Source organism: Elaeis guineensis, chromosome 11, assembly GCF_000442705.2.
Source record: "Elaeis guineensis isolate ETL-2024a chromosome 11, EG11, whole genome shotgun sequence".
NCBI lineage: Eukaryota > Viridiplantae > Streptophyta > Magnoliopsida > Arecales > Arecaceae > Elaeis > Elaeis guineensis.
The window spans coordinates 104,193,726-104,218,937 of record NC_026003.2 but is presented as its reverse complement, the minus strand read 5'-3'; the positions used below and the strand labels follow the sequence as shown (position 1 = coordinate 104,218,937).

Here is a 25,212-nt window from a genome sequence, read left to right as displayed (position 1 = left end):
AAAACAAACAAACTTTTGTTAAAAGCTCTACTGCCAGCAGCAATCCCAAACAGGGCTTTATCTTCTCTTCTATGGTAACAATAGTATTATGCTCAATATTCATTAAAAAAAAATAACTGCCAAACAGAAACCAATTGTTAATGGGAAGTATTGAGATATCCATGCTGGTCCCTTGCCATCACAACCTGTGCTTGTGCCATGGCATGCTGAAGCTATATGTATATATATGAATATAACTAAAACTGTGAAAATGGATTTAATAAGTGCCATGAAAACCCATGCGGGATGCTGATACTGGCCCATCATCATACAATCCAGCTGGCATTTATTAGACAAAAGATTAGACTAGAGAATATGTACACACATTACATGCTACGTATGTAGACACAGTCTAACTCCCAAAAACATTCAATAATTCACTAAAAGGCATGAATAATTTTAAAGCTTAAGGATTGGCAACCAGTTACACAATTGTTTCACTGCTACCAGTGGCATGACAGAGGAAAAAAAAAACAAGAGAGAAGGAAGAGATCCTTCCATTTATGTCAGACTCACCTTCAGTTTCTCATTTTCTGCAGTAAGCTTATCCATGAGAGCTGTATCAATAACAGGAACCTCTCGTATGACAGGACCTTTCTCAGCAGCTTTTTTGGCAGCTTCCTTCTCCTTAATCAACATCGCTTTAGTCTCCTTTAACTGTCCTTGCATTTCTTGCAATGCTAATTGCAATTTTGCATTTTCTTGTGCTTTTGCTCCTTCTATGTCAGCCTACAAATAAGAAGATATTAACCGTCACATAAGATATCAAAATTAAGCAACATCCAGGTGACTACTAAGAAAACAACATTGCTATGAATCACAAAGAGAAGCTGATCAGCCAATCAAAATCCTATCCTGTACTCTGATAATCATGCTAGAGACAGTACACTTTTAGACAGTTTCCAGTGCCAATAAAAGTTCCAGAGAGCTGACAGATACTCTGTCAAGACATTGTGTCACGCCCCGAACCCAACACCCGGGTCGGATATGTGATGGCCGCACACTCCTTAGAGCAAGCCCTAAAGAATATGCAAGGCCAAATTAAATCATTACAATCTCATCAACCATAATATTTAATTTCAATAATAATTCATAAAATCTTGCATAATTACAATTTAAATTTTTTTCAATTTTCTGATCAGATACTATGACACTCTATTTATCCTTCTGCTCACCCGTAAATCCAAGCCATAGCCAATCTAAGTCATCCTGTAACTCTGAGAAGAAAAAAAAAGATGAAGGGGTGTGAGCTTTACAGCCCAGTAAGAATTTCCATATCACACTGATATAGTAATATAGTCTGAAAATAAAGATAAGCAATAAAATATAAAATCTCATGTTCAATGTCCAGAATAATGCAAACATTCATAAATTTTCTGTCTTGTCAAAATAGATGCATCATCATATGTTAACAGGTAAAACACTTTTGTTCAACAATTATTTCATGTCTTATCTTTCATTTCTTCTTTCACAATCACATGATTTTTAATAGTTTCCTTCTAGCTCTGGACTATCCAAGTCTATACCTCAGTCATCATCCGGATCGAATCCACTTTAAAAAGTCTTTCAAGACTGTCCCAGGATGAGCTCCTGGCCGGCTGTCCCACGTACCAAAGCCCGTGAGAGGCTGTCCCAGGCATAAGCTCCTGGCGGGCTGTCCCAGGCATGAGCTCCTGGCCGGCTGATCCACCTGTAAGCCAGTGGAGGCTGTCCCAGGCATAAGCTCCTGGCGGGCTGTCCCAGGCATAAGCTCCTGGCCGGCTGTTCCACATGACAAGGCTAGTCCATACCATATATCTCTTTCTTTTCATTTAATCATTATGTGTTGTATTCATCAATCAATTCTGTCTTGCATTATGATCAATTCAGATATGTCATATCCATATAATCATGCCATCAATCTCTGATACATATATATTGACATAACATACTCATGCTCAAAATCAAATAACAGTATCTCAGGTATAATAAATTCATCGATCTCAAATCCGACGATGCAAAACCAACGATGCAAGACCAACAGTAAAATAGCATATATATAATAGTGATCATGTACAGGGATTCTTACCTTTACCGGTGACTGATCCAAACACAGAAATCAATGTTCTTCTTTGATTTATGAATTTCTCTAACAAGATATTCCACTCGATATCATATGCAGACAATCATCTCTTCATAACCCTGATCAATATAAAAATCACATATATGGAGAAAATTACCGATAATTGATCCTAATACACAAATCGAGGATCTCTCTTAGGATTAACCAAAATTAGGACTTGTCTATGTATCTGGATCCTCCACTGATCCATAAGACTTCTAGAGAGAGAAAATTCATGAAGAGAGAGAAAATTCTAGAGAGAGAAAGTAGAGAGAGAAAGTGGAGAGAGAATCTTCGTATCCTTTCGATGAGGCAATCATGGTCGAGATCATCAGAGGTCCTATCATGGTGACTCAATATGAATCAAGTGTTACAATTTCGAATAGGATCGGACTGGGATCAGATCTACCGCACGAATTCGGAGCAACCTCAGATCATCTTATTTTTATTTCAAATTTATCCTAGGGTTTGTGATGTAATGTAATCAGAGAGAGAGTAGAAAGATTCTAGAGAGATAAAATTCACAAAAAAGAGAAAGATCTAGAGAGAGAAAATAGAGAGAGAATCTAGAGAGAGAAACTGGAGAGAGAAGGTAGAGAGAGAGAAAAGAGAGAGAAAGAAGAGAGAAAGGAGAGAGAGAAAAATTCTCTCCTTCTTCTTCTTTTTATTTTATTTTATTTTATTTTATTTTTATTTTTCTTTTCTCTTTTTCCTTTTTTTTTCTTTTCTTTTTCCTTTTTCTTTTTCTTTTTCTTTTTCCTTTTTCTTTTTTCCTTTTTCTTTTCTTTTCTTTTCTTCTTCTTCTTCTTTCTTCCTTCTTCTTTTCTTCCCACGGCCTCCCTTGGCTGAAACAGGGGAGGACCTTGAGGTCCCCCCTCGCGGTGGCTCGGGCTCCGACGGCTTGACCGGAGATCCGGCAACGACAGCGATGGGCAATGAACGGCCGGTGGCAAGGTTCGGCCGGCGAGAATCAAAAAGAGATCGGAAAACAGAGGATTTCTTGTTCATGGATTTTCCGGCGAAGACGGTGGCCGGCGGCGAGGCTTTGGGCCAGAGGAGAAAGGGAAGAGGGAGAGGAAGAAGGGGAGGGGCTCACCTCGAGCTCCGACAGCCGAGAAGAACTCCGGCAATCTTTTTTTCTTTTCCATCTAAGAACCCGCGGATCCTCTTGAAAAAAAATCCCTCAATTTCTTAAAAATCTCTCAAAATCCCGTGATAAAGACCTAAAGGGAGGGGAAAGGGGGTTTTATAGAGGAGGAATCCGTTTTTACTCGGATTCCTCTCTCCTTTTCACGATGGGAAGAAGACTCTCAACGGGAGTCTTCTTCCTCCCGATTCCTCTGTTTTCTCTTTTTTTTTTTTTTTTTATGTGGGCTGTGGCTGATTCTGGGCGGGGTGTTACATTCTCCCCCCTTCAAATAATTTCGTCCTCAAAATTAAGTTATGTTGTTTGAGATACCTATTTCAAAGTATACATTCTTCATGTTATTCTCAAACTTACGATAATATCATATATATGATCTTGTTATAACAAAAATTATTTGAAATCTCAAACTCATCCCTTCTTATTGATTTCTTAACTTTTTGAAGAACTGTAATATTTTGGACTTGTATTAATATAGCACCATTATTTGTCTAATATATTTCACTCGAAATTCATAATTATCTCAGACTATCCTTGATAGAAAATAAATAAAGGTCAAACATCGATCACTCTTTACAATCATCGATTTCTTTCTTCACTTGATCTTTCAACAAATTTTATATGTAAACTCTCATCTTAAGAAAAATCTCAATCTTCTATATCAGTTCGAGTAACAATATTAGATTTTTTAAAAAAATATGAGATCTATGTCAGGACTTTCTAAGTTTGAGCTAATATCAGAACTATCAAGCTATTAATAAACTTGAGATATCTAGGATTTCTTGGCATTATCTACAATGAAGCAACCTACTAACAAAAATTATCCGACTATGATCAGATTAGATCAAAATTTATAGTATCCTTTCATTATCAATAAAATCTTTCCTTATTTGCAACTAATATATTTCATCATAATATCTTTTGATTTTTAAAGATTAATATTTCTAATCAATTTAATCTACCACGCTTTTGCTGCACATTCTGATCTTAATTTATCAAATTATATAAGTCTATCAAAGATAAAAATATCCTCATATGTTAGATCAATCCAGGATAGATCCAACCTTCAAATTTCATATAAGACTTAGGCACAATTTAAGTTTCTTTATCTTTACTACCTTTGGGTATAGCATATAAAAAAAAATTAAATCTTGATCCACTTCTATATTTGAAATCATTGCATAAGTTTCATCACTCTTCAAGAATCCAACATATCTAGAATTAATTGGAGTTAATCTTAGATTTACCTTATAATCATTTAGATAATTTCTAAATCAATCTTCCTTTTTAAAAGAATTAATTCTAACTTGACAAACTAGAAGAACTCAAGACAGCATCCTTAAGTAGAATCAACTTGATTATTTCTTATAGATCTCTCTTTATCACAATCCTTAATATTAATCAATAAATCCATACAAATCTTGTCCCTTGTATAAGTCATTCAAAATTTAACATTAACAAGATGTCTTAATTTAATTTAAAAATCTGAACTTTGACTTGAATAATTAATACACTTCATCATCTTCAATAATCACAAAAAAAAAAAATCTAATCCAAAGATAGTAATATGAATTATTAAGAATTTTATCATAACCTGTATATCATACTCTGACAAAATAAATTTTCTTCTTTAATTTAACAACAATATCAAAATACTTTTGATCCACTTAGAAAAGTAAACTTTTGACTTGAAATTCAATACAACTTGAAAGATCAAGGAATCATATTCAGAATATGATATTTTGAGTAACCAAAAATTTTACCAAGATGTGTATCTCATATTCTCATAATAAAATTCAAGTATATTTTTCATTTAAAATTGAGTTTCATATATGATCCTCTAATAGGTTCAATGTTCAAAAAATATTTCTCTCTCATATGATGAAATTTCTTCTTAGACCATACCCTAATTAACTTTCTTTTGATAAATCCAAAATTCATAACGCATCAGACAATTATCATCGAAATTAGAAAAGTATCATGATCTTCAATCATATAAGTTTTACATTCCAAAATCATCTGGTATACTCAACATAACTTATCAATACCTCCCACTTCATTCCAAGGTCAACTCTTTTCATACTTAGGTCAACCGTACTAATTGAAATCTAAGATATAACTCATCAATTTTATTATAGATATCATATGTCACTTATACATAAATTTCATCTTAATATCTATTGATTCGAAATCTAAATATTGAATCTTCTCTTTTATATCTATCATATTCCTCATGATTATAACCTAAGTTCAGATATCACTAGAATTACAATTCCGAATAATTATAACCTTAAACTCAAATACCACTTAAATCATATTTTCTGATGATCATAACCTAAACTATAATATCATTCTATTACATCCTTAATGATTATAACCTTAAACTCTGATATTATCTATCATACTTTATTGATTATAATCCCAAAATTTTGATATCACTTATATGACAATCCCTAGTAACCTTAAACCTGGGCTCTAGTACTGTTCTGTCATATCCTAATCACTTGTATCATTGTCTCCAAATAAACGTAACCTAAGCTCTAAGCTCAAATGCCACTCTGTCACATCCTACTGATCTTACATAAAGTTTTAATATCTCTTCATAATCTCTAGTGATCTTAAACCTAAGCTTTGATATTACTCTGTAATATTCTAATCACTTATATCATAATCCCTAATGATCATAACCTATGCTCTGATACCATTCTGTCACGCCCCGAACCCAACACCCGGGTCGGATATGTGATGGCCGCACCTCCTTAGAGCAAGCCCTAAAGAATATGCAAGGCCAAATTAAATCATTACAATCTCATCAACCATAATATTTAATTTCAATAATAATTCATAAAATCTTGCATAATTACAATTTAAATTTTTTCCAATTTTCTGATCAGATACTATGACACTCTATTTATCCTTCTGCTCACCCGTAAATCCAAGCCATAGCCAATCTAAGTCATCCTGTAACTCTGAGAAGAAAAAAAAAGATGAAGGGGTGTGAGCTTTACAGCCCAGTAAGAATTCCCATATCACACTGATATAGTAATATAGTCTGAAAATAAAGATAAGCAATAAAATATAAAATCTCATGTTCAATGTCCAGAATAATGCAAACATTCATAAATTTTCTGTCTTGTCAAAATAGATGCATCATCATATGTTAACAGGTAAAACACTTTTGTTCAACAATTATTTCATGTCTTATCTTTCATTTCTTCTTTCACAATCACATGATTTTTAACAGTTTCTTCTGGCTCTGGACTATCCAAGTCTATACCTCAGTCATCATCCGGATCGAATCCACTTTAAAAAGTCTTTCAAGACTGTCCCAGGATGAGCTCCTGGCCGGCTGTCCCACGTACCAAAGCCCGTGAGAGGCTGTCCCAAGCATAAGCTCCTGGCGGGCTGTCCCAGGCATGAGCTCCTGGCCGGCTGATCCACCTGTAAGCCAGTGGAGGCTGTCCCAGGCATAAGCTCCTAGCGGGCTGTCCCAGGCATAAGCTCCTGGCCGGCTGTTCCACATGACAAGGCTAGTCCATACCATATATCTCTTTCTTTTCATTTAATCATTATGTGTTGTATTCATCAATCAATTCTGTCTTGCATTATGATCAATTCAGATATGTCATATCCATATAATCATGCCATCAATCTCTGATACATATATATTGACATAACATACTCATGCTCAAAATCAAATAACAGTATCTCAGGTATAATAAATTCATCGATCTCAAATCCGACGATGCAAAACCAACGATGCAAGACCAACAGTAAAATAGCATATATATAATAGTGATCATGTACAGGGATTCTTACCTTTACCGGTGACTGATCCAAACACAGAAATCAATGTTCTTCTTTGATTTATGAATTTCTCTAACAAGATATTCCACTCGATATCATATGCAGACAATCATCTCTTCATAACCTGATCAATATAAAAATCACATATATGGAGAAAATTACCGATAATTGATCCTAATACACAAATCGAGGATCTCTCTTAGGATTAACCAAAATTAGGACTTGTCTATGTATCTGGATCCTCCACTGATCCATAAGACTTCTAGAGAGAGAAAATTCATGAAGAGAGAGAAAATTCTAGAGAGAGAAAATAGAGAGAGAAAGTGGAGAGAGAATCTTCGTATCCTTTCGATGAGGCAATCATGGTCGAGATCATCAGAGGTCCTATCATGGTGACTCAATATGAATCAAGTGTTACAATTTCGAATAGGATCGGACTGGGATCAGATCTACCGCACGAATTTCGGAGCAACCTCAGATCATCTTATTTTTATTTCAAATTTATCCTAGGGTTTGTGATGTAATGTAATCAGAGAGGAGAGTAGAAAGATTCTAGAGAGATAAAATTCATAAAAAGAGAGAAAGATCTAGAGAGAGAAAATAGAGAGAGAATCTAGAGAGAGAAACTGGAGAGAGAAGGTAGAGAGAGAGAGAAAAGAGAGAGAAAGAAGAGAGAAAGGAGAGAGAGAAAAATTCTCTCCTTCTTCTTCTTTTTATTTTATTTTATTTTATTTTTATTTTTCTTTTCTCTTTTTCCTTTTTTTTTTCTTTTCTTTTTCCTTTTTCTTTTTCTTTTTCCTTTTTCTTTTTTCCTTTTTCTTTTCTTTTCTTCTTCTTCTTCTTTCTTCCTTCTTCTTTTCTTCCCGCGGCCTCCCTTGGCTGAAACAGGGGAGGACCGTGAGGTCCCCCCTCGCGGTGGCTCGGGCTCCGCGGCTTGACCGGAGATCCGGCAACGACGGCGATGGGCAATGAACGGCCGGTGGCAAGGTTCGGCCGGCGAAATCAAAAAGAGATCGGAAAACAGAGGATTTCTTGTTCATGGATTTTCCGGCGAAGACGGTGGCCGGCGGCGAGGCTTTGGGCCAGAGGAGAAAGGGAAGAGGGAGAGGAAGAAGGGGAGGGGCTCACCTCGAGCTCCGGCAGCCGAGAAGAACTCCGGCAATCTTTTTTTCTTTTCCATCTAAGAACCCGCGGATCCTCTTGAAAAAAAATCCCTCAATTTCTTAAAAATCTCTCAAAATCCCGTGATAAAGACCTAAAGGGAGGGGAAAGGGGGTTTTATAGAGGAGGAATCCGGTTTTTACTCGGATTCCTCTCTCCTTTTCACGGTGGGAAGAAAACTCTCAACGGGAGTCTTCTTCCTCCCGATTCCTCTGTTTTCTCTTTTTTTTTTTTTTTTTTTTATGTGGGCTGTGGCTGATTCTGGGCCGGGGTGTTACACATTGACTACAGAACATGCAATTATGCAAACGGCCCTAAAACAAGCATTTTCATCTTTTTTTTTTAATTACAAAGATGTTTCAGATTTAGCATTCAATATTATATGTCAGTTGCACAATACAAAACTGGTTCCAGAAAACTGCTTCTTTATCAATTTGTATTATTCTTTTTGAACAGAAATGTAACAAGTCTTCATTCAATCATCATAAATAATTGCTCTGTTAACAAGTTGTCCATGTGTTCCCATCAAGATTTTCCCATACTAGAGAATCCACCTATATGCAGAGTAATGCTCAAAATACAAATTGATAAGGGAAAAAAGTTTCTCCAGATGTCAAATTTGATAAATAACGGAAATTAATGAGGCATGGATTGGCCTTGAAGAAGTGATAAATTCCCAAAAATTGATGGTGGAATAGCATTTAATTTCATAATTAGGTCAGAAACTGAAGTTTTTTATGTTACTCCAGTGGGTAACAATGAATGTCAATATAAAATTCGTGAACAGGTCAATAGCCCAGTTGTTGCAACCCTTCAAATGGAGGCAGTTCCCATTTCGAAAGTTGGGAGGTGTTCCCAGAGTATTGGGATCTAGGGAATTCTGCTGGGTGGATCTTCCTTTTCTCCCAAAAAGGGAAAAGGTCTACATAACTTCAATTAACTATCCAGAACTTGCAGACAAAAAGCAGAAGAAATCATTACACAGAATGAACAACATTAAGCACCAGGGAACATATATACCCTCATGCGTCTCTCCAGTTTTAGCCTCCAAGTTAGCTCCTCCACCTGCTTCTCTAACTTATTTTTGGCATCTTGTAGAGCACCTGTTTCCTTCGCAGCCTGAAGATCAAAAAAGGGACAACTAAGCAGCCAAGAATATTATATTTAATAAAATATTCCATCAGAAAACAGGATATCATTATGCATATAGATCATGGAACATGATAGGAAGGTAAACATCCAGTCATGAGCAACCTTCATTTTAAAAGATACATATTAGCTTTCCTTTTAGTGATGCAAAGCACTTCTCAAGATTAGAGTAAACACAGATGTCACAAACTCAGAGTAATAAGCATATGAAGCTTTTTCCATTTGCAATCAAGTAAAAACCATCGTTATTCCCAAACATATACATGTTTACATACTAGAATGGAACTTTGACAGACTAAAGATGCTATTGTGTAGAAATTGAAATTAGTGCCTTGTTTCATGCTAATGTGAGTAGAACTATTAGTACAAGTGCATTACATGCACAAGAATTGGACCAAAGAACACTCCAAGAAAAATAACCATTAGTTAAATATCCAAATTGTTGATTGAATTTATAAAAATGGAATTACATTAAAAAGTTGAGCTAATAAATGAAAGTGTTGCGACAAAGAATGCAATATTGCAAATTTGCAATAAATATTGCAATTAACAATGTTAACAGGCACTATTGAATGGCAAACCAGACCTTTTGGAGCATAGGTGATGCTATCATTATCATTATCTAGACACTTTCTAGAACTCATTAAAAATTGAATGAGATAAATGCTTTCCCAAGTTAAGATCCATAAGAGGAACAAACAAATGCAGACCATTTTTAGCTTTCGCAGTTCTCTTCTAGCAAGTCTTCCTCTCCAAGCACATTGAGTGGTGATTGCCACCTTCTTTATCCTTGAATAATGTCAGTGTGCCAAGTATCTGCGGCAATGTTTCTGAAAAAAGACATACATTTATTCATAATTGACGATGAGAGGCAGAAGATCTAATTATATTCTTGAGCAATTACATATATATAGAGGGAGAGAATAAGAAACACATTATAAAAATGAATAAATAATACCACAGAGAAATTGAGGGTCCCATAACACATGAATCCAATAAAAGTTTGTATCCATGATTGAACTAACATGTTTTAAACATCAATGCAGGTGTGATGACAATCGAATAATTAAGGCATAAATGTGCCAACTATGTGTATTATCCAAATTTCAGAATTTTACAGCATCTTAGAATGCAGATCAAATCAAACAAAGCACTAGAGAACCATAAAAGACAGGTCTCCCTTGTAGGAAAATAGTTTGATAGGTCATATTGATTACGAGAATAAATAGCAAAATAGCACAACTCCACTTATGCAGGCTTTTCATATTTTAAAACTAGTAGAAAAACAGACAAGAATTGTATTTGTTAATATTCTAAAAATAGAAATAATAATGCATTCAGTTACAGCTAATTTTACCTGAATAATAATTGCAGATTTTGTTTGCCACCGGAAATGAAGTTCCTTGCGAGCAGCCATCCCATGTAAACCTGCCTGGATGGTAATGGATGCAGAAGACAGTTCTTGGTAAGCTTTCCTTGCAAGATACCCATGAAAATGCATCTGGATCTTCAATGAGGCAGCTTGTTGACACATTTTTTCATAAAGATGCCATGCTATTTGTCCTGCAGTAAGACAAATTAATTGCGGTTGGCACAAAATGATATATTTCTTCATTGCTAGCAAATCTGCAAACTCTACCTTCTCTGAAGAATTAACTGCAACGGACACATTACTGTATACCATATATTACCTCTGCATACAGCCTGAAGCTCTATAGCTGATTTCTGTACTAATATGAAACTTCTGCAAGCCAGATATGAACGAACATTCCTTTGAATTTTGCTGGCAGATCGTCCTAGCACCGCATTTCTCTGAGCATCTAATTCAGCCATCCGACCAGCCTGAAGAAACACCTTTGTTTTCCCTATCTGGAAGTATGAACTTGAAAAGCGAGATGACACTCTAGGGTACATAAAAGTTATAAAGCAACAGCTCTGGATTGTCCTTAATATGATGATTTGACTTTATAATATGCCTTCTAAACTCTAATGACTAAAGATATTGATGCAGAAATTTACCAACCATCAAGGATAGACAGATATTGGCATCAGAAATTAAGAACACTTTTTACATTTTCTGAAGAAGACTTTCACAAATTTTGTGTATATCTTCCATAGAAGGTTGGTAGAACATCAATTGTGAGGAAAGGTACAAAAGATAGGGTGAAGGTCAAGCATTTCACGGTTTTCACCATTTTCTGATAGATGTTAATAAGCCATCTGGACTTTAAACTAGCTTTATCATTAAAAAATGAAAAAGGGTAATGTATAATTTTCTTGTTGTGCTTTTCTCTGAGCAATACCTAATATCTGAAGGTGAATATTGGACCTCCTCCAAGGGCAAGCCCTTAGGGGAAAGGTGTCAACTGAGCAAATAGTTGTTAGCTTTCCTAAGAATAGGAGGGAGTCCCATCCATGGAGGCCCACACTTGGCTAGCGGTTACCCCGATGTAGCTATATGCCAAAAATGCACACAGGAGGTTTGTCAACTAATGAAGAAGCACTACATTGATTTCAAAGCAGCGAAGGAGGAGGAGATAGACCGCCAAGCTGCACAGCCACCTTCCTATTATTCTAGGGAGTTAGAGAAAGTGTCTACCACAGATGATAAGGCACGGATTCATGCCACCATTAATGCGAGATTGGAAGATAAGTGGCGGTTTGAGACTTTGAGGAGTTGGCCAGGCACAGGACTCAATTTGTATCATCAGTTTATGGGTCGGGATCAGGCTCTACGAGCACTGCAACAAAGTCAGAGTTTAGAAGTACTTCCTTAGTTAGAGAGCCCGTCAGTAGAAGTACGAGCCATATTGCTTCTATATTGGAAGTTTTTGGTAGTAGGAGGAAGTCCTTCAGAGAGATTCCAGCTGGGGCCACTATCTATGACTTAGATCCATATGCCCTCCCCAATGGGGATTCTAAGTAACCAAGGGTTGATACTATGTTGAAGAAGGATAGGAAGAAGGATATTTGATGGGCTATTGCATCTTGATTTTACTTCAGCCACATCTCAGTGCATGTAGCAAGGCCAGGCAACACAGATTATTGCACTGTCATTGCATCTATATAGGTCGTTGGTCCAGATATAGATCCTCCAGGATCCAAGAACATCTATGGTGAGCTTTTTAACAACAATAAGGAGGAACTACAGAAGTGAATTGCATAATATCAAAGTAATTGGTCGATGTATGGACTTACAGTGATGTGTGATGGTTGGATTGATCCCACTAGGTGGAGCATCATCAACTTTCTGATATATTGTAATAAAAAAATATTTTTTTCAAAAGTCTATTGATACTTTAGATTAGGTACACGATACCATATATATCCTTAGATTATTGGAGAAGGTGATCGATCAGGTTGGAGAGCAAAATGTCGTGTAGGTTATCATCGATAATGGACCATAATATAGGGCCATAAGGGAGATCCCAACGCAACAGCAATCACATATATTGTGGACACTATTTGTTGTACATTGTATTGACCTGATATTGATGGATATTAGAAAGCTTAATAGGGTGCAGAAGATAGTGGACTCAGCACAAACGATTACTAGATTCATTTACAATCACATATAGATCCTAATCCAATCATTGATATGGTGGTATCCAAGAGGAGACATATTGAGACCACATGTCACACGATTCATTACAAATTATATAGCATTTGATAGCCTAATAATCTGATTGACAAGAAAGTACAGCTGTATCAGATGTTTGTCAATCTCGAGTGGCAAGAGAGTAGATATGCCGGACAGGCACTGAGGGGAGTAATATAAAGAACTTAATGATAAGACAGACATTCTGGCAGCAGATTGAGAATATAGTGAAGGCTATCAAGCCTTATATGAAGTACTTCGGATAATAGACAGCGAAAGATACCTCCAGATGGACTTCTTATATCACATGATGGAGAGGCCAAGGATCAGATTAGGTCAGCAAATTCAAAACATGACAATAACTACATCTAAATCATTGAGAATCAGTAGGACTATTAGATGGGTAAGAACTTGCATCTAGCAAGCAGCAAATTAAGAATGCTTTGAATATTTGATTACTCTAGTATTTGTACAAATATGCTTAATAAATTTTAAAATTTATCTACAGCTTACTATTTGAACCCGAGATTCTAGTACACAATACTTGGGATAGGCATGGATGATGAGATTCTAACATCCCCACGAAATATGATAGACAAAATGGAGCACAATCCAAAAATTGTGGCTATGTGCATACAAAAAGTAAATTAGGTTGAGTGATTTTTGATTTTTTGCTAACTTAGTTGTATCTTCAATCAGTAATACATTTTAACAAATATATTTTTTACAGATAAAAATATTTAGGGGGGGCATTGATAGCTTTGCAATAGATTTGGTGGTTGCAAGCAAAAAAAATTAAGTCCAAATAGATTATATATGAACGATATTCTTATTTGATATTATGTAGCTACTAATAAGTCTACTATGCTACAATTTTATACTTTTAATGCTTTTGCAGCTGAATGGTGGGTCCATTTCGAATTGGCGGTGCCTACTCTAAAGTGACTTGCCATCTAGATCCTTTTTCAAATGGTCTTGTTGAGTGGTTGGGAGTGCAATTTGTCAACTTTTGCCTTTATCCACAACAAGCAAAGAAATCATCTGATACAAAAACATCTCAACGATCTTGTCTATATTCATTACAATCAGAGGTTGAGACTAAAATGCATTCAAAAAAAATTGAGTTGGAATACTCAGATCCGACTACAAATGATTTGTTAATAATGAGGATCCAATGATCCGACGGATTGTAAGTCAACAACGAGAGTCAGAGCTTGATGAGCTAGGATCATCTCCATGACCAATCAATTTTATAGCTAGCGAGGTTGGGGTACGTGCTGAGCAATGGGCAACCAATAATATTCTATACAGGCTTCCAACTGATTAGCCATACTAAACTTCCTTGCGAGGCACAACAAGAGGGTAGATAGCTCCTCAACACAAAGACAAGAAAAAGAAAGATAGTGCTAGCCTCAATGGAGAGGGTGGAGTAGTCAGTTGACCCAGTTCACTCATATTTAGAGACCAGACAGAGTAGTGATAGTAGTTCTGTTGATGGTCATGGATCTGATAGTCATGGAGGAAGCAAAGATAGGAGACTACTGTTTATGAGATGCAGCCTCAAGATAGTCTTCGATTCACTGATGAGTTCAAATTTACTCATGCCATATAAAATAGGGACCATAGGGTATGAGCTGGTAGAGCTTGTGAGGATACGATTTTATGAAGATGATGTGCTCCATGAGGTCATTTAGGATATCATGCAACTCAAGATATTCCATACCGGCCCGAACCGACCGGTACACTCCGTACCGAACTGAACCAACAAGGAACCGGTTCAGTTTGGCCTACATTTTCAAAAAATCACCCGAACCATACTAAACCATCGATTTGGTATAGTTCAAGCTCAAATCTTTCGAAATCGAGCGATATGGCTCGATTCACGATCGAACCGAGCCATACCGATCATGTAGGCAACGGGCACAGTTGGTTCGATGTGGGGGGTGGGGGTGGTGGGGCCGGGTACCAATAATTGAGTAGCCTGAGGCTGAGAGCACTCAGACTCTCAGACCTCTCTGGCGTTTTGTTCTCAGGCACTTCACTGATTCTAAAGCACTTCACTAATTTAAAACAGCAAAGAGATAGTGATAAGTACATAAATATGATCAAAGAAGCATTAATTCATAAACTAAATAATCTTTATTCTTTCAGAATTGATGCTTTTTCGTATATTTTACAGGAAAGAGGTGCGCCAACATGAAGAGCCCAATCCGCAGGCTTAAAAGGATAAAAAATGAAGTTAAAATAGATTCAAAATTAAGTCGAGAACCAACCCAAACCAATCTATAAGCTAGCCGGTCCACCATGGACCACTTGGTCCATGAGAAGCCCGGTGGACCATGTGGAGAATAAAAAGATTTGGGCACGAACGCACATGCGGGAGTGGTTTGAAGATGTAGGACTTGGTGCTTGGTGATGGTGGATTCAAATAAAAAAATCAAATGGCAAGCGGGATGCTGGGCGTGGTAACCAAATAAAGAAAGGAGGTGGCTAGTGTGCGGGTCCAGGGCATAAACACGGCAACAGAATTCAAATGGATACCGGGATGTAGAATGGATCTGTCATGCGAACGAAGGGCCTGACGCAATTTGAAAATGAAACAGAGGAGCGAGCGCGATGCGGTTTGGCTTCAGCGGTTCAAATAAAATTTAAAATGCAATGTTGGTTTGAAAGCGAAAACGGATGTGCTTGGAATGTGGTTTGGAATTTTATTTAAAGAAAAATCAAAGATATTGAAGAATATCCTCTCCTTCCACAATCTGTCCACCATCCTTCACCTAGAAACTATTTCTGCTGCCATTTTTTTCCATCTCTTCTCCTTCTCCCATACTCCATACCTAAACCCCATATACGCCACCCTCTCTTCGCTTTTCCACCCCCTCAAATAAACCATCCACCATCCATTCTTCCTCTACCTTGCCATCCAAAGCCCTTCAACACCATCCATCCTACCTTTCTCCATAAACCTTCTCCCTCTTTCCTTCCTTGAAGCAAGATGAAGATGGCGATGGCAGACGACACCTCTTCCATGCGTGGCTAAACTCCTCTATCTCGGGAGGAGATGAAATTCTATTGTAAACGGATTATTTTCTCTCTCTATCTTATGTATTTCTTTCATGCAAAAGTAATAAAATTGCTTATGCCTTTATTCATGCTTGTGTATTGTTTCCTTTGACTAAATTAAAACTTTGAACAATTCATTTTTCAAGAAGATGCACCGTAATCCGAGGGATACGTTCGTGCTGAAGAAGAAAATGGATTGTATTGAAGTTTTAATCTTTCTTCTTCAAAATCGGAAGTTGGGATAACCTATACTCGTAAAGGGATGGACTATAATCTGAGGATACGTTCGTACTCAAATAGAGATAGGCTATACTAAAACCATTAATCATGAGCCCCTTGCATGGTTAGAATACAAAATCTGTTTAACAAAAAAAAAGGATTCATAATCCCCGAGGTATCTAAGGCTTGATCACTTTTAAAGCTAATTTCCTTTGTTTATTAGTTTTGAGCATCCATCAACCAAAAGTTTTAAAAATTTTTCTTTCTTTTTGAAACAACCGCTTAAGATCTCCTATGGATCGACCCTTATTCCCACTACTCTACATAATAGTACTGGGTTAAGGAATAATTATCTTTGATCGCTTTTCCGACAAAAGTGCATCAAATTTTTTGGCGCCATTGCCAGAGATGTTGGTACAGTTGATTTAGAAAAAAAATAAAAAAATTATATATATATATATATATTTCTTTATTACTTTATTTTGTGATCTCTTTCCTTCTTAATTACTTTCTAATATTTGCTTGTATTATTGCAGGTCTATAAAGAAAGAAGCAAAAGAGAAAAAGAAAAAAAATATATTTTATTACTTTTCTTGCTTTAAATTGCTTTTTGTATGGTAGATCTTTATGCTTTCTAGCTAGTTTACCTTGATTGCATAGTTAAATAATTATCTTATTTTGCATGACTAACTTACTGCTTATTATTCTTAGGGATTTCTTGCTTTTTATTGTTTAAAATAATTTATTATTTTTTATAGCTTAGTGATTTATTTTTTTATTTAGACTTAATCACTTAAACTTATTTTTTTGCAAAATCCCAAAAAAAAAATCAAAAACCTAAAAACATCTATAAAAAGACAAAATCTTAAACCCTAGAAAAAAAAATCTTTGACATTTCATAACACTTAACTAAAATAGCATAACTAGAAATACAAAAATAAAATTTCTAACTTGATTGGACATCTTACTCGTATCTACATTGCATTCTCATAAAATACTTTAAGGGCACTACCATTAACTCAGATAAGGTGGGGATTTAATCAACCTTCCTGAGCCCACAAATCACTTTCTTACATTTGCATAACCTAATCCTTAAATAAAATCAATTAGACGTTGACCACTAAAGTGTTCGAGCTTACTAAGATAAGGCATCCGAAAGAGTTGGACCTAATCAGGATTGGTTAGTTGACTAGTGTTAGGAAAGGGGTTCAAAGACAAAAGTTCGAAGAAAGGTAGTTCTCTAATTAGATCCATTATGAAAGCATAGGAACCTCCCACCGATCTTACCCTTATCTGGCTAGTTGGCTAGTTGGTTTTTGATTTTGAGAGCTCCAAGGTGGCCTTGGCATTTAGGAGCTGTCTAGATTTAGACTAACTCTAGTTAGATTTGTATGCATAACTTATTTGTTTGCTAAGATTTAAACCTAATTAAAACACTCTTCTCCTTCTTCTCTAGATTTAGGACTCCTTAGGACTCATCTTTAGAACCCTCTCCTTCCTATTCTCTCTCCTTAAAAAAAAAAACATAAAAATTACAACTTGGAAAAGGGAATCGGGTCGATTTGTAAGAATTGAATCGAACCCCATTTCAAGGAATTATCAAGTCATCATGGGTGAACCCAATCAAGAACCCAAATACCTTAAAGACCTATACTACCCTGTGGGCTCAGCCCAACCATCCTATATAAGACTCCCCGAGGTTATGATTGGTAATTTTGAAATTAAGCCTCAAATAATTAATATGCTCTCCAAATTCACTGGAACTGAAGATGCATACATTTTCATTAGAGAATTTGAGGAGGTTTGTGAAATCATAGAATACACCAAATGTCAGAAGATGCCATAAAACTTAGGCTGATCAACTTCACACTTAAGGACAATGCAAAGAAATGGCTATACAGCCTGCCCAACCAGTCGATCACGACATGGGAAGGCTTTGTAAAGATATTCTTAAAAAAAATTTTTTCCATCACAAGATAGCCAAGTTTAAAAATGAGATTAACCAATTCTACCAGCTGGGGGAGAGTCTTTCTGGAAGTACCTAGACCGATTTAAGAATCTCCTAAGTCAATGTCCACATCACGGTATAGAGATTTGGAGGTTGTGCCAAATCATCTACGAAGGTTTAGACCCAAGTTCCAAAACAATGCTAGAGTCAATGTGTTAGGCTAATTCATGTATAAGGAACCCAATAAGGCCTGGCAATTTTTGAAAGACCTAGCAGAAAAAAGTCTGCAGTGGAAAGTAACTAGAAAACCTATGCCAGCAAGAGGTGGTATACACCAAGTCCCACATCCCTAGTAGCAAAGGCCAAAATAGCACCTTGACCTATAAAATTGAGGCCCTAGAACTTCAAAGACAACCCCAAGTAGACCAAGTTGTCGTACCCATGTGCAATGGATGCGGTGCACCGACCACATCTTGAAAGAATGTCCTTCACTAGGAAACCCAATTGAAAATGAGCTTGCACAAGTAAATGCAGCCTATTAAAGACCTACAAATGATCCTCACACACCAACATATAACCCAGGATGGAGGAACCATCCAAATTTTTTATGGTCACAAGATTCCAATTCAAATAGTCATGTCCTGAACCAGCCCTATCTAAGGACGAACCAAGCACCTACCAACCATCAACATTTGCCAAGAGAAAAGGTTGAACGCTTCAGAAAAAGGTCTTGCTCAAATCAACCTCCAAACCATGAGTACACTCAATAATTTCATGCAGACCATGGGCCAACTTTTAAATTCAAACACCCATGCCATTGTCTGTCTAGAAATATAGTTGGTCAGTTAGCCATTGCTGTTAGTGAAAGAGAAAAGGATAAATTACCCAGTCAACCGAGACTAACCCTAGGATCCAGAACAACCAAAGACCACAATAAAGATCCCAGATCAACCAATTGAATGCTATTCATACACTAAGATCTGGGAGATAAATAGATAACCTAGTGGGCACACCTGAATTAGAAGAAGAAATAGAAGAACCATTATCTGACTAGGGCCAGTTCGAGGAACCTGAAGCATCAGAACTTGATGCAGAGCCTAATGCACCAGCTGAGCCCATACCTAAACCTAATGGACCAACTACTAAGGTTATAGCTCCATTCCCAAACAGGCTGAAGTCCAATCGAAACTCAACCCAATGGACAAGATCTTGGAGGTCTTCAAACAAATAAAAGTGAACATCCCTTTACTAGATATGATACAGCAGGTCCCAACCTATGCTAAATTCCTTAAGAACCGTGCATCAAAAAGAAGACACCAATGTACCTAAAAGAGCCTTCCTGGCAGCAAGTATGAGTTCTTATCTATCAAATCACATATCAGTAAAATACAAAGATTAGGATCTCCCACCATTTCATGCACTGTAGGAGAAACCCTCATTGATAAGGCTCTTTTGGACTTGGGGCAAGTGTTAATATTTTGCCATACTCAGTATATAAGCAATTAGGGTTGGGGGAACTAAAGCCTACGGGAATGACCTTACAATTAGCGGATCGGTCCCTAAAAGTCCCAAAGGGAGTAGTAGAGGATGTGTTGATTAAGGTAGTGATTTTATCTATCCTGTAGACTTCGTCATTCTAGAAACTGAACCTATCACAAACCCGAAGAGTCACATTCCAGTTATATTAGGTAGACCATTTCTGGCCACAGCTAATGCACAAATCAATTGCTAAATGGATTAATGAAACTCTCTTTTGGCAATATGTCTATAGAGTTAAATATTATTCATCTGACTAAAACCAAGCAAATAAGTGACGTGAATGGATTCAAGAGAATATATATGAGCCCATCGACCTGAGTGATGAAGAGTTTGATTATGAACTTTGGATGGACCAAGAATGTGAAGAGGTCAATGAAGTCTCTTCAAATGATAATCATAGGATGGAATCAAGATAGGAGACCCTAGTGGAACTACTAGAGTTAATGGTCGAACCATCACCCAAGCCATCCATAGAGGAGCCACCCAAATTAGAATTGAAACACCCCCCTCGAGCATCTTAAGTATGCCTATTTACGTCCAATGGAAACTTTGCCTATAATTATCGCATCATACCTAAATCTTAAACAAAGAGTTTTAGCAATCTGAGAGAGAACCGAGAATAACAGGCTAGACCATGGTCGATATTAAAAGAATAAGCCCTTCCATAGTTCAACATGGGATACACCTAGAGGAAAAGGCAAAACCAACTAGAATGCCAGAGAAGACTTAACCCAATCATGATATAATCAAAAAGAAAATCTTAAAGTTACTTGATAATAAAATTATCTACCCCATCTCTGATAGCTTATAGGTAAGCCCTATACAAGTAGTACCCAAAAAGTCTGGAATAAAGGTGGTCCAGACTGAGGCAACGAATTTATCCCAACTAGGATCCAAACAGGATGGAGGGTCTATATAGACTATAGAAAACTAAATACAAGACAAAAAAAGATCACTTTCTCTTGCCATTTATTGACCAAATGTTAAGAAATTAGCTGGACAAGAGTTTTATTATTTTTTGATAGATACTATGGCTATAACTAGATCCCCATAGCCCCTGAGGATCAGGAAAAGACTACATTCACCTATCTTTTTGGAATCTTCACTTATAGGCGTATGCCCTTTGGGTTATGTAATGCACCGGCAGTCTTCCAGAGATACATGATCAACATTTTTTTTGATATGATGGAACGATTTTGAAAATTTTTATAGATCACTTTTCTGTCTTTGGTCCTTTCTTCTCCGAATGCTTAGATCATTTGAGATTAGTTCTAGAAAGATGTAAAGAGAAGCACTTAGTTCTCAACTGAAAAAATGCCAATCATGGCTAGAGAAGGTATAGTTCTTGGCCATGTAGTTTTCAAAAAGAAAATTGAAGTGGACAAAGCCAAAGTAGACCTGATCTGTCAAAGAAATTCATTCATTTTTAAGACATGCTGAATTCTATAGAAGATTCATTGCCAATTTCAGCAAAGTGGCTCACCCATTAACAAACCTATTAGTAAAAAAATCAAATTTGAGTTCACTCCTGAGTGCCTAGAGTCTTTTAAGTTTCTTAAAAAGGCACTCATTTCAGCTCTCATCATTCATCCTCCTATCTGGTCTGAATCTTTTGAACTCATGTGTGACACATCCAATCATGCTGTGAGTGCAATCTTAGTCAAAAAATTAATAAGCTACCTAGAGTTATTTACTATGCTGGCAAAATCTTAAATGATGCGTAGCTTAATTACACTACCATTAAAAAGGAGTTATTGGCCGCTATCTTTGTCCAAAAAAATTCAGATCCTATTTGGTTAGGTCCACCATTGTGTATACTGACCACTCAGCCATTAGACATCTCCTAGCAAAGAATGATGCCAAGTACGTTTGATACGATGGATCCTGCTCCTTCAAGAATTTGACCTAAAAATCAAGGATAAGAAAGGAACAGAAAGTGTAGTAGCTGATCACTTGTCCTGAGTCACAGTCGCGCCATCTAGTGAACCACCCATCAATGAATTTTTTTCTGATGAACAACTCATGTCCATATCCATTGAATCATAGTATGCCGATATTGTCAACTATTTAGCCATTGATAAAGTTTTTCTCACTAGACCACTTAGACAGACACAAATTTTTGTCCAAGTGAATTATTTCATTTGGGATAATCCATACCTTTTTAAGCAGTGTCCTGACCCAAATCGTTAGAAGATTGGTTTCAACAATGAGGTTAGAAGCATTCTATCTTTCTGTCATGACCAAGTATGTGGTGGTCACTTTGCATCTAAGAAGATAGCTGCCAAAATCCTCCAATATGGATTTTATTAGCCCAATTTATATAAGGATGCATACGAGTACTGTAGAAGTTGTGCTCATGCCAACAGATGGGGTGCATCACCAAGAGAGACATGATACACTCAATCCATCTTAGTGGTTGAAATTTTTGATGTTTGGGGGATCGATTTTATAGGTTCATTTTCAAACTCATTTGAAATGAATATATTTTAGTAGCTGTCGACTATGTCTCTAAGTAGGTAGAAGCTATTCCTACAGATCTACAGATAGCAAAGTGATCATAAAATTTTTGAAAAAAAATATTTTTTTTTTATTTTGGTGCTCCTAGAGCAATCATTAGTGATGGGGGACATACTTTTGCAACCAACCTTTACCATATTAATGAAAAAATATAATATCACCCACACATTGGCCACACCTTATCACCCTCAAACTAGTGGACAAGTAGAAGTGTCCAACAAACAGATCAAACAAATCTTAGAGAAGACTGTTAATGCCAATAGAAAGGATTGATCCTTGAAATTGGTTAATACACTATGGGCATACCGCACCACCTTCAAGACCAACCTAGGAATGTCTCCCTATAGGATTGTATTTGAAAAACCTTGCCACTTGACTGTTGAGCTAGAACACAAAGCCATGTGGGCCATTAAGAAATTAAACATAGACTTGGACGTAGCTGGAAATCATAAAAAGCTTCAAATTAATAAATTAGAAGAACTTAAAAATAAAACTTACGAGAATGCTGAGGTGTACAAGGAATGAACAAAAGTATTCCATGATCAAGCAATTCTTAAAAAATCTTTCATTCCTGGACAGAAAACTCTCTTGCACAATTCTAGATTACACCTATTTTCTAGAAAGCTTAAGTCTAGATGGATAGGACCATTCTTAGTTAAAGAAGTCTTCCCACATGGAGCTATAGAAATTAAAAACCCAAGCAATGGTGCTGTATTTAAAGTTAATGATCAAAGATTAAAATCATTCTTAGAACTACCCCAAGTATCTATTGATGAAACCATGGTTCTCCATGAACCAACTTATCTCGATTAATTTGCTTCCAATGTTTAGTCTGACTAAAGACTTTAAACTTCACGCTCTTGAGAGGCAATCCAGCTCTTTATCTTTTAATTATATATGTCTTTCAGTTGATTAGGTCATCAGTCCTATCGTAGTACTTATCATACAAGATGAGCTTCATTAAGGTCAATATCGGCTAAGTTGGGGGGAGAGCTCAATAAAAAAAAATTCCTCCTCATGTGCCTTCATTTTCTTTTTCTTTTTCACCATTTTATGATTAAATTCAATTTTTTTATTTATGGGGTAATAATAAAAAAATAAATATATATCGGAGCTATCTTCCACCTTCATAGTCTCATACTTGTTATATCTCGGCTTAAGGTAAATGACACACTTTTGATAAGTAATTGATTGAATAGTCTAGACAATTTTTGAAATACTGAAGAAACAAAATATTAATAGACTCATGTAAAAAGGTCAAGTTATAATGAAATCAATTTTTGGATAATTCTAACCCCCTCTATTCACACCAAAGAAGAATCTACTTCTTGAGTATGTATGGGTATTGACCAAAGCAAAATTTTCTTTATCCCTTTAAAAAAAAAAAAGCAAGTTCTAAACATTGGTCTCCCACCGAGTAACCGGGCCTCTTCCCTAAGTAACATTGAGTCTCACGTCAAAAAATGGGCAATGTAAAGAAGCCATCAAAAAAAATGGTGACAATAAGAATTGGTTAAGAGTTATTTTAGAAAAATGATGAGTTTGTACTTGACCAATTTACTTGATGCTATTAATATCCCAATGACATATTTCATCAACTATCTAATGGGATATCTTCTACTTATAAGAAAGGGTGTAAGAAAAACCTTTGAGTTCGAGCAAACTTGTGTACGACATTGATAGTTTTGGCCAGCTCCTCAACTATTCTTTAAATAAGAAATTCACGAACTATCTTTTATTCTTACTCGAGGACGAGTAAGGCTCAAGTTAGAGGTGTGATAAGTACATAAATATGATCAAAGAAGCATTAATTTATAGACTAAATAATCTTTATTCTTTCGAAATTGATGTTTTTTGTATATTTTGCATGAAAGAGGTGCACCAACATGAAGAGCCCAATCCGTAAGCTTAAAAGGATCAAACGGGATCAAAAACAGAGTTAAAATGGGTTCAAAATCAAGCCGAAAACCAACCCAAACCAATCCATAAGCTGGCTGGTCCACCATGGACCACTTGGTCCATGAGAAGCCTGGTGGACCACATGGAGAATAAAAAGATTTGGGCACGAACGCACATGCAGGAGTGGTTTGAAGATGTGGGACTTGGCACTTGGTGATGATGGATTCAAATAAAAAAATCAAATGGCAAGCAAGACGCTAGGCGTGGTAACCAAATAAAGAAAGGAGGTGGCTAGTGTGGGGGTCTGAGGCATGAATGCGGCAACAGAATTCAAATGGATACTTGGGATGTAGAATGGATCCTGTCACATGAACGAAGGGCCTAACGCGGTTTGAAAGCGAAACAGAGTGAGCGCGACGCGGTTTGGCTTTGGTGGTTCAAATAAAATTTAAAACGTGATGTTGGTTTGAAAGCGAAAAGGATGTGCTTGGAATGTGGTTTGGAATTTTATTTAAAGAAAAATCATAAATATCGAAGAATATTCTCTCCTCCCACATTCCATCCACCATCCTTCACCGAAAACCATTTTTGCTGCCATTTTTTTCCATCTCTTCTCCTTCTCCCATACTCCATGCCTAAATCCCATATACGCCACCCTCTCTTCTTCACTTTTCCACCCCCTCAAATAAACCATCCACCATCCATTCTCCTTCTGCCTTGCCATCCAAAGCCCTTCCACACCATCTATCCTACCTTCTTCCAGAAACCTTCTCCCTCTTTCCTTGAAGCAAGATGAAGATGGCGATGGAGGATGGCAGCTCTTCCATGCATGGCTAGACTCCTCTATCTCGGGGAGGAGATGAAATTTTATTGTAAATGGATTTGTTTTCTCTCCTATCTTATGTATTTCTTTCATGCAAAAGTAATAAAATTGCTTATGCCCTTTATTCATGCTTGTGTATTGTTTTCTTTGACTAAATTAAAACTTTGAACAATTCATTTTTCAAGAAGATGGATCATAATCCAAA

At 36.5% G+C, this 25,212-nt stretch overlaps 1 pseudogene; it reads right to left on the bottom strand.

Moving 5' to 3' along the window:
• Nucleotides 1-25,212, bottom strand: part of LOC105053639 (myosin-8-like) — a 69,053-nt pseudogene that overhangs the window by 25,324 nt on the left and 18,517 nt on the right.